General features: G+C 40.6%; 1 non-coding gene across 1 annotated transcript; it reads left to right on the top strand.

Moving 5' to 3' along the window:
* Window positions 1-13,944: 13,944 nt before the first annotated feature.
* Window positions 13,945-14,048, top strand: LOC118539808 (U6 spliceosomal RNA). The gene has a single exon (XR_004919345.1). It is a non-coding gene; the product is annotated as a U6 spliceosomal RNA (small nuclear RNA).
* The last annotated feature ends 5,534 nt before the right edge of the window (window positions 14,049-19,582 follow it).

Below are 19,582 nucleotides of genomic sequence, written 5' to 3'. Positions count from 1 at the left end.
CCGCCAGACTGGGCCTCTAGTAGGGCCTCTGGGAAGTTCTTTACATAGCTGGAGCCTTCTCATAGGCCTGTGCTCGAATCTCAGCTCCAGGGGCATCCTTCCCCTGGCCCCTTTGTCCAAAGGAGACCCTTTCCCTTCTGCCTTCACTATCTATTCCATTGCTTGTGTACACTTAATTGACATTCGTATCCTCGTGTGTGTTTATTGCCTTGTATGTTGTATATTAGCCACCTGCACATACACTAAAATTTCAGCGGGATGAGAGGCGGGACCTTGTTCTGTCTCATATACTGCCATATTCTCAGTGCTTAGAGCAGTGCCTCACTCATGCACACATTCAATAAATGCTGAAAAGGTGCACAATACACACTCCACACTGACACCCCTGTATGCTGAGCATAGACAGGAGAGGAAACTGGGCTCTGGGAGATGTCAAGGCCAACCTTCCAGGGGTATAGGCTGTAATTGGTGGAAAGGCTCACAGGAGACGCTAGGTAGTGTAGGCACTCTTATTCAGAAAGGCATCCTAGACAGGTGGCAATCAGTTGGGCCCAGAAGGAGTGGTCAGGATTGGCTGAGAAGAGAGCATCCCAGAGGGGGAGGATGGGAGAGCAAACACAGGCTCATGGGAAGGGTATGGGATGTTGAGACCATAAAGATGCCCTTCCTTGAGACAGACAGTGGTATTGGGGAAGGAGGCTGATACAAGTTAGAAAGAGGGAGTTGGTGTGATTGTGGGGACCACCGAACACCTGTTTGAAAGGGCCTCCAGCCTTTGGGGAGGTTCTTGAGCAAATGACAATGAGAAAGTTGTGTTTTTATTCTTAAATATTAATTTAAAATAATAAAATGGGCAAAGAATATGAACACAGTTCACAGAAAAGTAATACAAGTGGCTTCTAAACAAACAAAAAGAGGGACGCTTGGGTGGCTCAGTCGGTTAAGCATCTTCCTTCAGCTCAGGTCATGATCCCAGGGTCCTGGGATCGAGTCCTAAATTGGGCTCCTTGCTCAGCAGGGAGCCTGCTTCTCCCTCTGCCTGCCGCTCCCCCTGCTTGTTCTCTCTCTGGCTGACAAATAAATAATATCTTTAAAAATAATAATAAAATAATAAAAATAATAAAAAGATACTCAACCACCTCATAATAACAGATTAAAACTAAGGTGAGATACTATTTTTTAGATATCAGATTGGCAAAAATGTACATTGTAGAGAAAGACATTGTTGGTGGAACTATAAAATGGTTGTCTCTTTGAAGGCAATTTGGCAACAACTATTACAATTTAAATGCAATACCTTTTGACCTAGCAATTCCACTACTAGAAATTTATCTTACATTAGTACTCACACAGAGACACAAAGACTTGTGTACCAGAGTATTCACTGCAGCATTGTCAACAGTTACAAAAGACTGTATACAACCTAAATGTCTGTCAGAAAAGAACAGGTTTGGTGGCGCCTGGGTGGCTCAGTCGGTTAAGCATCTGCCTTCGGCTCAGGTCATGATCCCAGGGTCCTGGGATCGAGCCCCGCGTTGGGCTCCCTGCTCAGCGGGAAGCCTATTTCTCCCTCTCCCACTCCCCCTGCTTGTGTTCCCTCTCTCACTGTCAAATAAATAAACAAAATCTTTAAAAAAAAAAAAAAGAAAAGAACAGGTTTGTATGGTGATGGATATTAACTAGACTTATTGTGGTGATATTTTGCAATATATACAAATATTGAATCATTATGTTGTACACCTGAAACTAATATAATGTCATGTGTCAATCATGCCTCAATTTAAATAGAAAATAACAGGTTAATTAAATTATGTCATACTCCTACAATGGGATGATATTCAGCTGTTAAAAAGAATGAGGTAGCAGTGGAAAAAAGAATAAGTGAAACATATTTCTTTACAATATAAGTTATCTGTTAATTCTAGAATTTCATATGACATTGGCATCAATGGATCATTAGCACTTTGGTAAATTATGGACATTTTCTGTGCTAATATCTTCTGTGAAAAAGAGTTCTGTAGGCAGGGGTGGTGAGGAAGGGTGAATAGGCAGAGCACAGAGGATTTTTAGGGCAGGGAAAATACTTCATATACTATTATAATAATCGGTACATGTTATTACACATTTATCCAAACCTATAGAATGTATAGCACCAGGATTGAACCCTAAGGTAAACTGTTGACTTTGGGTGCTTATGATGTGTCAATGTAGGTTCATCCTTGTTAAATAATGTACCATTCTATAAGTGATGTTGATGATGGGGGAAGCTATGTGTTTAGAGGGCAGGGGGGCAGGAAGTATATAGGAAGTCTGTGTACCTTCCTCTCAATTTTACTGTGAACCTAAAACTGCTCTAAATAAAGTCTAAAAATTAAAATAAATAATTTTTAAAAAAGAATGAGCTAGATGTCTACTGATGTGGAATGGTCTCCAAGATATTAAGTGGAATACAAGATGCAGAACTGAGTGTATGGTATACTGCTATTAATGTATAGGGAGCATCATGCTGAATAAGATATCCCTTGTTTGTGTCCCCACCCACCCCCAACAACAGTAATTTGGCATCCATCCATGGACAAAAGTGCTTTTGTGGGAGCTGTGGGATCCAGTACCATATGTCAAGGGACCTGGGAAGAGTCTCACCCACATGTTGCATTGGACAATAGGCATACATACCTTGGTCCCACTGTGGACCCTGCAGTGGCCCATGAATCAACTCCAGCTCCTCTCATCCAGGAGCCCCTGGAAAGCACTGTCTTAGACAATCACTTACGGATGAGAGAGTCTTTGTAGAAGTCCAGGTTTCCAGCGAAGAAGTTCCAGCACACAGCTGGAGGAAAAACACAAGTTTAGATGCATTGAAGAAGGCAGTTACTAAAAACTAGAAGAGGTGACTGTTCCTTCAAATATTGGGACAGCAATACAAAACTTCAAGGAATGTGAAACATAGATCACAATAATCTTTCAGTAACCAATCTCAATATGGAGACCTGCAATTTACCCAATAGATAATTTGAAATATCTGTTTTAAGGAAACTCAATGAGCTAAAGGAAAACACAGAAAGACAATCCAATGAAACCAGGAAAACAATACATCAACAAAATGAGAAGTTTAACAAAGAGATAGAAATAATAAAACAGAACCAAAAAAAAAAAATTCTGGAGCTGAAAATACAATGAATGAAATGAAAAATGCAATAGAAACCATCATCAGAGGGTGCCTGGGTGGTGATGTTGGTTAAGCCACGAACTCTTGGTTTAGGCTCAGGTCGTGATCTCAGGGTCATGAGATGAAGAAGCCCTGTGTCTCACTCTGTGCTCTGCAGAGTCTGCTTGGGACTCTCCCTCTCCCCTGCCCTCCCCGCCCCAACTCTCTCTTTCTCTCTCAAATAAATAAATCTTTAAAAAAAAACATCAGGATGGATCAAGAAAAAAGAATCGTGAATTAGAAGACAGGAACTTTGAAATTATCCAATCAGAGGAGAACAAAGAAAAAAGAATGAAAAAGTGAAGACAGCTTACATGAATTATGGCATACCATCAAAAGAAATAATTTATCAATTATAGAGTTCCAGAGGGAGAAGGGGGAAGAAAGCTTATTTAAAGAAATAATGGCTGCGAACTGCCCAAATCTGGTGAGAGCTTTGGATATCCAAGTTCAAGAAGCTCAAAGAGACCTTCTCCAAGACTCGTTATAATAAAACTGCCAAAAATCAAAGACAAAGAAGGAATCTTAAAAGCAGGAAAAGAAAAGACGCTTGTAACTTACAAGGAACCCCCATAAGGCTATCAGCAGATTTCTTAACAGAAGCCTCAGAGGCAAGGAGAGAATGGGATGATATATTCAAACTGCTAAAAGAAAAAAACTACCAACCAAAATACTCTATCTGGCAAAGTTATCCTTCAGAAATGAAGGAGAAATAAAGAATTTCCCAGAAAAACAGAAACTAAGGGAGTCCATTACTGCTGGACCTGACTTATAAGAAATGCTGAAAGGAGTTCTTCAAGCTGAAAAAGGATACTAATTAGTAACAGGAAAACACCTCAAAATATACACATGCTGGTAAAGATAAGTATGTAGACAAATTCAGAACACTCTGATACTGTGATGCAGTGGTATGTTAACCACTTAACTCTAGGATAAAAGATGAAGGACAAGAATATTAAAAATAACTACAATATTTGTTAGTGAATATACAATATAAAAAGAGGTAAACTGTGACATCAAAAACAAAAGGAGGAGAGCAAAAAGGTAAAGATTTTCTATGCAACCAAAGTTAAGTTGTTATCAGCATAGACTGTTCTATCTATATGATGTTTTATGTAAGCCTTATGGTAACCACAAAGCAAAAACCTACAGTAGGTTCACAAAAGATAAAGAGAAGGGAATCAGAGCATACCACTAAGGAAAATTATCATTTCACAAAGGAAGGCAGCAAGAGAGGAAGAAAGGAACAAATGAACTATAAAATAGCCAGAAAACCATTACTAAGATGTGTTAGTAAGTCCTTACCTGTCAATAATTACTCTGAAGGTAAATGGTTAAATTTTCTAATCAAAAGTCATAGAGTAGCTGGATGGATTTAAAAAACAAGACCTGGTATGCTTGGCTGGCTCAGCTGAAGAGCATACAGCTTTTGATCTCAGGGTCGTGAGTTCAAGCCCCACCTTGGTGTAGAGATTACTTAAAAGTAAATAGAGGTGCCTGGGTGGCCAGTCAGTTGAGCATCTGACTCCTGATTTCAGCTCAGGTCATGATCTCATGGGTTGTGAGATCAAGCCTCAAGTCTGGCCCCATGTTCAGCTGGGAATCTGCTTGAAGATTCTCTCCCTCTGCCCCTCCCCCTACTTGCTCTCACTCTCTAAAATAAATAAATAAATCTTTTTAAAAAATAATAAATAAATAAACTTAAAAAAAATCTTTTTAAATTAAAATTAAAAAAACAAAATGGTGCCTACAAGAAACTCATTTCAGCGTAGGGACACACCTAGGCTCAAAGTGAAGGATTGGAGAAAGATATTCCAGATGGAAAGATGGAAACCGAAAGACAACAGGGTAGTTATTCTTATGTCAGACAAAATAGACTTTAAACTGAAAACAGTAACAAGAGACAAAGAAGATCATTATATAATGATAAAGGGGTAATTCATCAAGAAGATAATCATAAATATATATGCACTCAACATTAGAGCACCTAAGTATTATTAAGCAAATACTAACAGATCCAAAGGGAGAAATAGGCAATATAATAATAGCAGGGGACTTCAATACCGCACTTTCAACAATGGATAGATCATCCAGACGGGAAATCAATAATGAAACAATGGACTTGAATGACACTTTAGACCAAATGGACCTAACAGACATTCAAAGAACATTCCATCCAACAGCAGCAGAACACATATTCTTGTCAAGTGCACAGAGAACATTCTCCAGGAGAGATCATGTGATAAGTCACAAAACAGGTCTTAGCAAATTTAAGAAGAATGAAATCATACCAAGTACCTTTTCTGACCCCAGTGATGTGAAACTAGAAATCAGTAACAGGAAGAAACTGAAAAAGTATCAAATATGTGGAAATTAAATAAAATACTCCTGGGGTGCCTGGGTGGCTCAGTCGGTTAAGCGTCCAACTCTTGATTTCATCTCCAGTCATGATCTCAGGGTCATGAGATAGAGCCCCATGTCAGTGGGGAATCTGCTTGAGATTCTCTCTCTCCATCTGCCCTTCCCCCTGCTCTCTCTCTCTCTCCCTCTCTTTCTCTCAAATAAATAAATCTTTTTTAAAAAATACTCCTGGAGCACCTGGTTGGCTCAGTCAGTAGGGCATGCAACTCTTGATCTCCAGGTCATTAGTTTGAGCCCCATGTTGAGGGTAGAATTTACTCAATTAAGAAAAAATGTTTTAATAAATAAATAATATACTCCTGAACAAGTATGAGTTAAAAAAGAAATGGGTCAAAAAAGAAATCAAAATAGCAAACTAAGGGGTGTCTGGATGGCTAAGTTGGTTAAACGTCTGCCTTCCACTCAGGTCATGATCCTGGAGTCCTAGGATCAAGCCCTATGTTGGGCTCTGCACTCTGCAGGGAGTCTGCTTCTCCCTCCGCCCCTCCCCACTTGTGCTGTCTCTCTCTCTCAAATAAATAAATAAAATCTTTTTAAAAAAATAGCAGGGGCACCTGGGTGGCTCAGACGGTTAAGCGTCTGCCTTCGACTCAGGTCATGATCCCAGGGTCCTGGGATCGAGCCCCACATCGGGCTCCTGGCTCAGCAAGGAGTCTGCTTCTCCCTCTCCCTCTGCCTCTCTCCCTGCTCATGCTCTCTCTCTCTCTATCTCTGTGTCTCAAATGAATAAATAAAATCTTAAAAAAAAAAAATAGCAAACTAAGCCCAAATTTAGCAGAAGGAAGGAAATAACAAAGATCAAAGCAGAAATAAATGAAATAAAGACAGAAAAACAATAAAAAAGATCAATGAGGGGCGCCTGGGTGGCTCAGTCGGTTGAGCGTCTGCCCTCGGCTCAGGTCATGGTCCCGGGGTCCTGGGATCGAGCCCCGCCTCAGGCTCCCTGCTCGGCGGGAAGCCTGCTTCTCCCTCTCCCACTCCCCCTGCTTGTGCGCTCTTTCTCTCTCTCTCTGTCAAATAAATAAATAAAATCTTTAAAAAAAAAAAATCAATGAAACTGACAGCTACTTTTTTGAAAAGATAAACAAAATTGACAAATCTTTACCTAGACTAAGAAAAAAAAAGACTCAAATAAAATCAGACATGAAAAAGAGGACACTACAACTATACAAATATAAGGAATCATAAGAGATTACTATGAACAGTTACATGCCAACAAATTGGATAACCCAGAAGAAATGATAAATTCCTAGAAACATACAACCTACCAAGACTTAATCATGAAGAAATAGAACATCTGAACAGACCAATAATAAGCAAGAAGATTGAATCAGTAATCAAAACTCTCCCAACAATGAAAAGCCCAGGACCAGACGGTTTCCATGGTGAATTCTACTAAACATTTAAAGAAGAGTTAATACCAGTCCTTCTCAAACAAGAGACCACTCCCAAATTCATTTTAAGATGCCAGCATTATCCTGATATCAAAGCCAGATAAGAAGACTAAAAGAAGGGGACCTGGGTGGCTCAGTCTATTAAGTGTCTGCCTTCAGCTCAGGCCATGATCCCAGGGTCCTGGGATCAAGCCCTGCATCAGACTCCTTGCTCAGCCAGGAGCCTGCTTCTCCCTCTCCTTCTGCCTTTCCCCCCAACTCATGCTTGCTCTCTGTCTCTCTCTCTCAAATTAAAAAAAAAAAAAAAGAACACTACAAGAAAGCCACAGGCCAATAGCCTGATGAATATACATGCAAAATTTCTCAACAAAATATTAGCAAACCTAATTTAGCAGCACATTAAAAGGATCATATACCATGATCAAGTGGGATTTATCTCTGGGATGAAAGGATGGCTCAACATTTGCAAATCAATAGATGTGATACACCACATATTAGAATGAAAGATAAACATTGGGGAGATTACACACGCACACACACACACACACACACACACACACACAGTGGAATATTACACAGCCATAAGAAAGGATGAGATCATGCCATTTGCAACAGTATGGATGGACCTAGAGGGTACTGTAAGTGAAATAAGTCAGACTGAGAAAGACAAATACTATATAATTTCACTCATTTGTGGAATCTAAAAAACAAAACAAATGAATAAACAAAGTCAGAACTATAAATACAGAGAACAAACTGATGGTTGCCAGAGGGGAGGATGATGGGAGAATGGGTAAAATGGGTTAAAGGGAGTGGGAGATCCAGCTTCCAGTTATGGAATGAATAAGTCATGGGAATAAAAGTCACAGCATAGGGAATACAGTCAAAGATTTTTTTTTTAAAGATTTATTTATTTATTTATTTGAGAGAGAGAGCACAAGGGGGAGGGGCAAGGGGAGAGGGAAAGAGAGTCTCAAGGAGATTCTGCAGGGCCCAATATGGGGCTCAATCCCACAACTCTGAGATCACCACCGGAGCCAAAACCAAGAGTCGGACACTTAACCAACTGTACACCCAGGTGCCCCAAAGGTATTTTAATAGCACTGTATGGTGACAGGTGGTAGCTACACTTGTGGTGAGCATGGCATAATGTATACACACTTATTGAATCACTATGTTATACGTCTGAAACTAATACAAGATTGTGTATCAACTACACTCAAATAAAAATTTTTTTAAAAAAATTAAAAGGGTCACCTAGCTGGCTAAGTTGGTGGAGCATGTGACTCTCGATCTTGGGGTTGTGAGTTCAAGCCCCATACTGGGTGTAGAGATTACTTAAATAAAATCTTTTAAAAATAAAAAATAAAATAAAAAGAGGTAGTAAACAGAAGGAATGCCAGCCATAGTTCTAGAGTAAGGCTCTGGATTATCCTACCTGACGATATCTTAGTTGTTGGATCCTAGGTAAGGTCTGGAAATATTGGGGGGAAAGACTGAAAGTCCTACACCAAAATCTTCACAAAGCAATTATCTTTGGGTGGCATGAATATTCTTATTTTCTTTGTGTGTGTGTGTGTGTGTGTGTGTGTGTGTGTGCATGCACATACTTTTACTTTCCCTCAATTATGACATAAAAAAAGATAAAGCAGGAGCACCTGGGTGGCTCAGTTGTTAAGCGTCTGCCTTTGGCTCAGGTCATGGTTCCCGGGGTCCTGGGATTGAGCCCTGCATCGGGCTCCCTGCTTGGCGGGAAGCCTGCTTCTCCCCCTCCAACTCCCCCTGCTTGTGTTCCCTCTCTCACTGTGTCTCTCTCTGTCAAATAAATAAATAAATATCTTTTAAAAAAATGATTAAAAGAAAGACTTTTAAAAAAAAAGATAAAAGTCATTTGATGAAGTACAACATCTTTTCATGATTAAAAATACTCTCAACAACTTGGGTACAGCAGGAACATACCTCCACATAATAAAGGCCATATATAACAAACTTCTGGCTAACATCATACTTAACTGCAAAAGGTTGAAAGCTTTTCCTCTAAGATCAGAAACAAGACCATGGTGCCCACTTTCACCACTCCTATTCAACATAACACTGGAAGTCCTAGCCAGAGCAACTAGGCAAGAAAAATAAATAAAAGGCATCCAAATTGGGAAAGAAGAAGTAAAATTGTCTTGTTTGCAGATGATATTATCTTGTACATAGAAAATCCTAAAAATTCCACCAAAAAAAAAAAAAACTGTTAGAACTAATCAACAAATTCAGTACAGTTGCAGGATACAAAATCAACATACAAAACTCAGTTGCATTTCTATAGAATGACAACAAAATATCTGCAAAAGAAATAAAACAACTCCATTCACAATAGCATCAAAAGCAATGAAATGCTTAGGAATAAATTTAACCAAGGAGATGAAAGATCTTTGCATTGAAAATTATAAGGCTTAAATGAAAGAAATTAAAGAAGACACAAATAAATGGAAAGATATCCCGTGTTTGTGGATGAGAAGAATTAATATCATTAAAATGTCCATACAACCCTAAGCCATTTAGAGATTCAATACAATCCCTACTGAAGTTCCAATGGCATTCTTCACAGAAGTTGTAAAAACAATCCTAAAATTCATATGAAACCACAAGACTCTGAATAGCCAAAGCAATCTTGAGAAAAAAAAAAAAAGCTGGCAGAATCCCAGATTTCAAGCTATACTACAAAGCTATAGTAATCAAAACAGTATGGTATTTGCATAAAAATAGACCAATGGAACAGAATAGAGTGCCCAGAAATAAACCCTCACATATACGGTCAACTAATATTTGACAAAATAAGCCAAGAATACTCAATGGGGAAAGGATGGTCTCTTCAATGAATGGTGTTGGGAAAACTGGATAATCACATCCAGAAAAAATGAAATTGGATCCCTATTTTACACTACTCACAAAAATTAACTTAAAATGGATTAAAGACTTAAGACCCAAAACCATTAAACTCCTATAAAAAAAATAGAGATGGGGCACCTGGGTGGCTCAGTTGGTTAAGTGGCTGCCTTCGGCTCAGGTCATGATCCCAGGGTCCTGGAATTGAGCCCTGCATTGGACTCTCTGCTCAGCGGGGAGCCTGCTTCTCCCTCTCCCTCTGCCTGCCACTCTGTCTACTTGTGTGCTCTCTCTCTCTCTCTGTGTCAAATAAATAAATAAAATCTTAAAAAAAAAAAAAAGAACATAGAGAAGAAGCTCCTTGACGTTGGTCTTGGCAATGATATTTCAGATATGCTACCATATGCATAAGCACCAAAAGCAAAAATAAGTAAGTGGGACTACATCAAACTAACAGCTTCTGCACAGCAAAAGAAGCAATCAACAGAATGAAAAGGCAACCTACAGAATGGAAGAAAAAATATTTTAAAATCATATAGCTGATAAAAGGTTAATATCCAAACTATATAAGGAACTCATACAAGTCAATAGCCAAAAACAGTCCAATTAAAAATGGGCAGAAGAGGACGCCTGGGTGGCTCAGTTGGTTAAGCAACTGCCTTCAGCTCAGGTCATGATCCTGGAGTCCCAGGATGGAATTCCAAGTTGGGCTCCTGCTGAGCCGGGAGTCTGCTTCTCCCTCTGACCCTCCCCCACCCCATGCCCTCTCTCTCTCTCTCTCTCATTCTCTCTCAAATAAATAAAATCTTTTAAAAAAATGGGCAGAAGATATGAATAGATATTTTTCCACAAATGGCTAACAGATAACGTGAAAAGATGCTCAACATCACCAATCATGAGGAAAATGAAAATCAAACCCACCATGAAATATCACCTCACACCTGTTAGAATGACTCCCATCAAAAATACAAGAAATAATCAGTGTTGGCAAGGATGTGGAGAAAAGGGAAACCTTGTGCACCATGGGGGGGAATGTAAATTTGTACAGCCACTATGGAAAATAGTCTAGTGTTTCCACAAAAAATTAAAAACAGGGGAACCTAGATGGCACAGTTGGAAAGCATTCAACTCTTAATTTCTACTCGGTTCCTGATCTCGGGATTCTGAGATCGAGCCCCATGTCGGGCTCTGTGCTCAGCGGGAAGTCTGCTTGTGACTTTCTCTCCCTCTCCCTCCGCCCCTCCTCCCCCACCACTTGTGCTCTCGCTCTCTCTCTCAAACTAACTTAAAAAAATTAAAAATAGAACTGCCATATTATCCAGCAATCCCACTTCTGGGTGTATATCCAAAAGAAATGAAAACAAAGAAAAGAACTATCTGCACTCCTATGTTAACTGCATGAACTGTATTTACTGTAGCCAAGATATGGAAACAACCTAAGTGTCCATCAACAGATGACTGGATAAAGAAGTTGTGAGACATATATAGATACAGGTATCTATATATGAGAATACAGACGTATAGAGAGAGAATATATAGAATATCTATATAGAATATAGATATATATTCAGTCATAACATGCCACTTGTGACTTGTCACTTAATCTGCAGAATCTAAATTCATAGGTGAACTCCTAGAAACAGAGAGTAGAATGGTGGATGCCAGAGGGTAGGGGATATGGGGAGATGTTGTCAAAGGGTACAAACACCCGGTTTTAAGTTCTGAGGATCTAATATACAGCATGGTGATTATAGTTAACAATAATCTCTAAAGTTGCTGAGAGACTAGATCTTAAATGTTCTCACCACAAAAAAACAAATGGTAATTATGTGAGGTGATGGAGGTGTTTGCTAATGCTACTATGGTAATCACTACACAATATGTAAGCATCAAATCAACACGTACTTGTTAAGCTTACACAGTGTTATATGTCAATTTTATCTCAATAAAACTAATACATAAATAAATATAAATACAAATATATATAGTAGATGAAAACACAAGAAACAGGTAAAGTGATTTTTTCAGTGGTAGTGATGGGAAGAGACTTACTTTTCCTTGTGTTCCTTTTTGTACTGTTTGATATTTTTTTTCCTTTTAAAACATATATGTGGAATTGGCAGTGAGCAGAGCCTGAGGTGGCTGAGGCTGGCTGGTGCGGCCTTGGAGGTGGACAGCCAGATTCTTTACGATGACTACCTGGCAGTTTTCCTACCTGCCTGTTAGAACCGCTGCCCTCCCCCCACCCCCCCGCCCCCAGCAGGGATTCCTCCACAGGAGAGGGTGTGCCATGAAGGCTACAACAATGAGTTGACCCAGTTTCTGCCCTCAGTCATCACACTGAAGAAGCCCCCTGGAGCTCAGTTGGGATTTAACATCCAAGGAGGAAAGGCCTCCCGGCTAGGTGTCTTCATTTCCAAGGTGATTCCCAGCTCTGACGCACATTGAGCAGGACTTCAGGAAAGAGACCAGACCCTAGCTGTGAATGATGTCGATTTCCAAGAGATTGAGCACAGCAAGGCTGTTGAGATCCTGAAGACAGCCAGCAAAATCAGCACACATGTCTGTGTCTCTCTGTACAAGTATCATCACCAGAAGGAGAGGACTGTGCACTGGAGAGTTGCAACCCACAGCCCTACACTTGGAATCTGTTGGGAAAAGCTGGCTAGGCCCCAGGGCTGCCGTTTGGGACACTACTCTTAGCCTATCCCTGGCGGAGTGGAGTGGGGAGGACAGGGAGACAGTGAGACCCTGCACTGAGCCAGCTAACCAAATGCATCATCCAAACTACTGTACTGTTAGTGCCCTAGTTTTCCAGGTGAGCCTCATTCCTGGAAAAGAGAAGTATGATGATGTCTAGGTACAACCTAGCCTGTGGAGAACCCTGCTAGGAAAAGCAACTGACATTTACTGAATACCATGTTTTAGGCACTTACATATATGTCATATCATTTTCATTAGAGTATAGAAATCAGAAAAAAGAATCTTGGAGGCCTTCCATCCAATCTGCCTAGCCATCTCCTCCCATCTTTGTACTACCAGTCTCATACACTTTGGAGATTCCAGTGAGATCCTGTTTACCCCTCTTCTTCCTCCTCCTCTTCTCTCCCCGCAAAAAGTAAAATGTGACATTGGAAAAAAAAAAAGTATATGTATACTTAAGGATAAAATAATGCAATTCATCAAGAAAGCAAATAAGAGATCCCATAAAATTATCTCAATAAATGCCAAAATATGTATTTGATAAAATCATCACTGATTTTTAAAATTATGTTAGAATCTAAAATTAAAAATAGTGACAATATCAAATGCTGGTGAATATGCAGAGAAACTGTATCTCTTACACTTTGCTAGTGGGAATGTGAAATCTTTTTTTTTTTTTTTTTTTTTTTTTTTTTTTTTTTAAAGATTTTATTTATTTATTTGAGAGAGAGAGAATGAGAGACAGAGAGCATGAGAGGGAGGAGGGTCAGAGGGAGAAGCAGACTCCCTGCCGAGCAGGGAGCCCGATGCGGGACTCGATCCCGGGACTCCAGGATCATGACCTGAGCCGAAGGCAGTTGCTTAACCAACTGAGCCACCCAGGCGCCCAGGGAATGTGAAATCTTAGAGCCATCCTGGAAAATAGTTTTGGCAGTTTCTTTAAAAAATCAATATTCACTTACCATATGACCTAGCAATCCTACTCCTGGACATTTATCTCAGAAATGAAACATATGGGGGCGCCTGGGTGGCTCAGTTGGTTAAGCAACTGCCTTCGGCTCAGGTCATGATCCTGGAGTCCCGGGATCGAGTCCCACATCGGGCTCCCTGCTCAGCAGGGGGTCTGCTTCTCCCTGTGCCCTCTTCCCTCTCATGCTCTCTGTCTCTCATTCTCTCTCTCTCAAATAAATAAATAAAATCTTTAAAAAAAAAAAAAAAAGAAATGAAACATATGTTCACATAAAAATTTGTGCATGATTGGTCACAGCAGCTTTTTGTATTAGACAAAAACTGGAAACAAAATGTTCTACAATAGGTGAATGTTTAAAAAACTGTGGTACAGCGCTCCCTCTAGCAGCACATATACTAAAGTTGGAACAATACAGAGGTGAGCATGGTCCCTGCACAAGGATGACATGCAAATTCCTGAAGCGTTCCATATTAAAAAACAAAACAAAACTATGGTACATCTGAACCATGGAATACTACTTGGTAATAAAAAGGAACAAACTATTGATACAGCAACTTGAATGGACCTCCAAGCATTATGCTGAAAAAGCCAATTTGAAAAGGCTACATATTACTTGATACCATACATCCTCAAAATTAAAAAAAAAATTATAGAGGCAGAGAACTCACTAGTGGTCGCCAGGCATTAGGGATGGTGGTGGGGAGGGGAAATATGTGGCCATAAAGGAATGGCATGAGGGAGGTCTTTGTAGTGATGAAACAGTTCTGTATCTTGATTGCAATGGTGGCTACACAAGCCAAAATAATGACTATAGAAATATACATTGTACCAATGTCAGTGTTCTGCTTTTGTTATTGTCCTGCAGTTACATAAGATATAAACCACTGGGGAACTGGGTGGAGAGTAAAATTTTGTGTTTGCAAAATTCTGTGAATCCATACTGTCTTTGCAAAATTCTGTGAATCAATAATTATCTCAAAAAGTTTTTTAAAAGTATTAGAAAATTACAAATAACCAAATGTTTTTTTTTGAGAGTATCTCTCTCAGAAACATTCTTTAACAGGGGCGACTGGGTGGCTCAGTTGGTTAAGCATCTGCCTGTGGCTCAGATCACGATCTCAGGGTCCTAGGATCAAGCCCTGCCTCAAGCTCCTCATTGGGCTCAGGCTCCCCACTCAGTGGGGAGTCTGCTTTTCCTTCTCCTTCTGCCCCTCCTCCCTGCTCATGCTCCCACTCTCTCTCTCTCAAATAAATAAAATCTTGATGGAAAAAAAAGAAAAAGAGGGATGCCTGGGTGGCTCAGTCAGTTAAGAATCTGCCTTCAGCTTAGGTCATGATCCCAGGGTCCTGGGATCGAGCCCCGCATTGGGCTCCCTGCTCAGTGGGGGAGTCTGCTTCTCCCACTTCCTCTGCCCTGCTCATGCTCTCTCTCTCAGTCTTTCTCTCAAATAAATAAATAAAATCTTTATTAAAAAAAAAAGAAAAAAGAGGGGCGCCTGGGTGGCTCAGTTGTTTAAGCGACTGCCTTCGGCTCAGGTCATGATCCTGGAGTCCCAGGATCTCTCTCTTTCATTCTCTCTCTCAAATAAATAAATAAAATCTTTAAAAAAAAAGAAGAAAAAAGAAAAGAAAAACATTTTTCTTTTTAAGATTTTATTTATTTATTTGACAGAGAGAGACACAGCGAGAGAGGGAACACAAGCAGAGGGAGTGGGAGAGCGAGAAGCAGGCTCCCTGCCGAGCAGGGAGCCCGATGCGGGGCTTGATTCCAGGACTCTGGGATCATGACCTGAGCGACGCTCAACGACTGAGCCACCCAGGTGCCCCAAAAGAAACATTCTTTAACAATGAAACATTTAAAGACATTCTCATTAAAATAAGAAAACATTAACAAGAAAAGAACAAGCATACCTATAGTGATGCTATTATTTAATGTTGTTTTAGAAGTTTTTGCTAACATAGTAAGATCTGAAACAGAAATAAGAGATTTAAGTATTGGGAAGGAAATAAAATTATCTTTATTTGCAGATAATTTGGCATGATGCTTTAAATGTGGAAAACAACCCCAAAATCTTAGAATTATAAGGGAATCCAGGACCAAGATGATACCACAAAATCAATAGCTCAATAATCAGTTGCTGAACTCTTCTCCCTTATAATAGTAGCAAATATACAAACAACTTAGGAATAATCCTAATGAAAAAATATATGCAAGACATATATGTATAAAATCTATATGATGGGGGCACCTGGGTGGCTCAGTCATTAAGCATCTGCCTTTGGCTCAGGTCATGATCCCGAGGTCCTGGGATGGAGCCCCGTGTTGGGCTTCCTGCTCGGCAGGAAGCCTGCTTCTCCCTCTCCCACTCCCCGTGCTTGTGTTCCCTTTCTCGCTATATCTCTCTCTGTCAAATAAATAAATAAAATCTTTTTAAAAAATATATCATTCATAATTGTGTTGATTACATGTTGAAATAATATTTTGAATGTATTGGGTTATGCAAAATTTATTATTAAAATAGTGGTTACTACAAAATTTTAAGTTACATATATTTGCTCACCTTTGTGGCTCACGTTATGTTTCATTTGGACAGCACTGTTAGAGCTTTTTCATTTCACACTTTCATGTACCTATAGACCTTACTGCCCATTAAAATTACCTAGTTGCTTTATTTTTTTTAAAGATTTTTATTTATTTGAGAGAGAGAGAACAAGCTGGGAGAGGGGCAAAGGGAGAGGGAGAAGCAGGCTCCCTGCTGAGCAGGAAGCCCAACACGGGGCTGGATCCCGGGACCTTGGGATCATGACCTGAGCTGAAGGCAGATGCTTAACCGACTAAGCCACCCAGGCGCCCCTACCTAGTTGCTTTAAAAAGAAAAAAGCCCAAGGGTGCCTGGGTGGCACAATTGGTTAAGCATCGGACTCTTGGTTTCGGCTCAGGCTGTGATCTCAGGGTCGTGGGATTGAGCCCTGTGTCGGGTTCCATGCTCAGTGCAGAGTCTGCTTGAGATTGTCTCTCCCTCTGCCCCGCACACTCATGCTCTCTCTCTCTAAAATAAATAAATAAATCTTGGAAAGGAAAGGAGGGGGAGGGGAGGAAAGGAAAGGAAAAAAGCCTGGGCCCTACTCCCAAGAAATACAATTGGTGTTGGTAGCATTGGTATGATCTTCAATCTCCCTAGGCAATTCTAATGTACTCCCGAGGTTAATAACCACCACTATTGACCTCAAGCTATCAAGCCCTACAGAATTCTTTCTCACATTTATCATTTCATACAATTAAGGAAAGGTACTCACTAGGCTAAGAAATAACATTTGAATGAGAGCACAGATGTGGTGCCAGTTCCATTCCAGATAGATACCTCCTGTGATTGATCAAAACAAGATGTGAATTTTTCCCAGCCTGTGGCCTGACCATGGCAAAATTTTCAGTTAATAAAAATGAAGTAATTGATTCTTTTTTTTTTTTCAAGTTTTACATGATTCTCAGAGCACAGTTACTAATATTTGAACTGGTACTGAGCGGATGGAGTATATGATGGATTTAAAACACAAAGGTTTGTGTGCTTTCTCCCCTTTCGATCACAGCATCTCTAGGAGGTGGGCAAGGCAAGAGTTTGTTTTGTTTTGTTTTTAGGATTTCACCTATTTATTTGTCAGAGAGAGAGGGGGAGAGAGAGAACAAGCAGAGGGAGTGGCAGGTAGAGGGAGAAGCAGGCTCCCTGCCGAGCAAGGAGCCAGATGCAGGGCTCGATCCCAGGACCCCGGGATCACGACCCAAGCTGAAGGCAGATGCCCAACTGACCAAGCCACCCAGGCGTCCCAAGGCAAGAGTTTTTAATCCCCATTTTTAGATGAAGACATTGGGGCCCACAGAGGGCAAGTTGTGTGACTAGTTATATAACATAGCCTAGACTGGAACACACCTTTTGACACCTGTCCAAGGCCCTCCCCTTTCCAACCAATTCGTCTCAGGACAAATCACTACCACCTATGATAAAAGGAGCTTTTGTACAGAGACTCTTTCCCTTGATCAGCCACAGTGAAGGACTTCATTTTATACGAGATAGTCCTGCTGATGTGCTTGGCACTAAGCCAGCAACTTAAATGCAAAATAGTTCATGCTCAAAGATGAATCAAAATGCAATTCAGTCAACCAAACACGTGCCCCCAAACGTTCAGCTTCCAGATAACCAATAATACATTATTCTCCTGTAAAAAATCTGCTTTGCTATCAAGAGGACAGTATGGCCTTATGGAAGAGCATGAACTTTGGGGTCTGTCAGACCTGCGTGAGATTCTAGTGCTGGCCCTCACAAGGCTGTGCGGCCTTGGGCATGCCACTTCTCCTATTTCTTGAACACCTATTGGCAGTAGACACTTCAAAATCCTAGAGCTTCAGTGGAGCACACACCACGGTTCCTTCCCCTGAAGAATTCTCATTATGTGGAAGAAGTATGTCCTTTAGATGCTGGGAGACCAGAGGTGCTCTGGAGCGGCTGGGGGAGCACTGCAGGAGCCTGAAGACAATGGTTCAGGAAAAAGTAGAGCTATGTAGAGAAAGGTAAAGGAAATGTGGCAAAAGGTTAACAATTGATGAATCTAGGAATATGAATATTCATTGTATATCTTGCAACTGTTTTATAGATCAGAACATTTACCAAATAAAAATTGGGGGGTGGAAAAGTTAAAAAAAAAAAAAATTAAAGTAGCTGGCAATAAACTTATTAGAAATGTGAAAATTCAATGTGGAGAAAACCAACACATATATATATTTAAAATAGCGGTTACTACAAAGTTTATAAAACTTGAGTAAATGGGAGAGACATGCCTTGAGGAGGAAAACACCAAATTGGGGGGAAGGACAGGAATAAGAGATATTATGGACTGAATTATGTACCCCCTGAATTTGTATATTGAAATCCTAATCCTTAATGTGACTATTTAGAGATAGGGTCTTTAAAGAAGTAATTAAGATTAAATGCGGTCATAAGGATGGGGCCCTAATCCATTAGGACTGGTGTCTTTATAAGAAAAGGAAGAGAGGGGCTCCTGGGTGGCTCAGTCAGTTAAGCGTCTGCCTTCAGCCCAGGTCATGGTCCTGGGGTCCTGGGATCGAGTCCCACATCGGGCTCCCTGCTAGGCACTCATGCTCTCTCTCTCTCTCTCTCTCTCTCATAAATAAAGAAAATCTTTAAAAAAAAAAAAAAAAGAGGAAGAGAGACCAGAGTGCTGATTCCCTGCCCGCTCTCCGAACCCCTATCCCCCTCTCTCCATCTCATCTCTTCACAGGCACAGAGGAAAGCCTGTGGGAGGGCTCATGGAGAAGGCCGCCATCTGCAAACCAAGAAGAGAGGCCTCACTCTGCTGGCACCTGGATCTTGGACTTCCAGCCTCCGGACTGTAAGGGAATAAATTTCTATTATTTAAGCTGCCCAGCCTGAGGTACTTTGTTATGACAGCCTGAGCAGATGAGACAACAAGTAAAATGCTGTACCCAAGGTCAAGGTCACAAGATGAGGGCATAGTGGATCCTCGATTTGTACCCAGAACTATTTTTTTTAAAGATTTTATTTATTTATTTGACAGGGAGTGGGAGAGAAAGCACAAGCAGGGGGAGTGGGAGAGGGAGAAGCAGGCTTCCTGCTGAGCAGGGAGCCCGATGCAGGGCTGGATTCCAGGACCCTGGGATCATGACCCAAGCTGAAGGCAGATGCTTAACCAACTGAGCCACCCAGGCGCCCCTCTACCCAGAACTATTTGGACCCTCCCCCATGTAGTGATTGTGTGAGTCAGGTCAGTGCTTCTCAAACTTTAGTGGGTATCAGAAATGCCCAGGGGGAGCACCTGGCTGACTCAGTTGGAAGAACATGCAATTCATGGTCTCAGGATTGTGAGTTGGACCCCACGTTGGGTGTAGAGATTACTAAAAAATAAATAAATAAAACTTAAAAAAAAGAAAAAAAGAAAAGAATGCCCAAGGTAGTTTGTTAAAATCAGGGATTCCCT

Source organism: Halichoerus grypus, chromosome 11, assembly GCF_964656455.1.
Source record: "Halichoerus grypus chromosome 11, mHalGry1.hap1.1, whole genome shotgun sequence".
In the NCBI taxonomy this organism is placed as follows: Eukaryota; Metazoa; Chordata; class Mammalia; order Carnivora; family Phocidae; genus Halichoerus; species Halichoerus grypus.
This window is presented reverse-complemented; position numbering and strand designations above follow the sequence as displayed.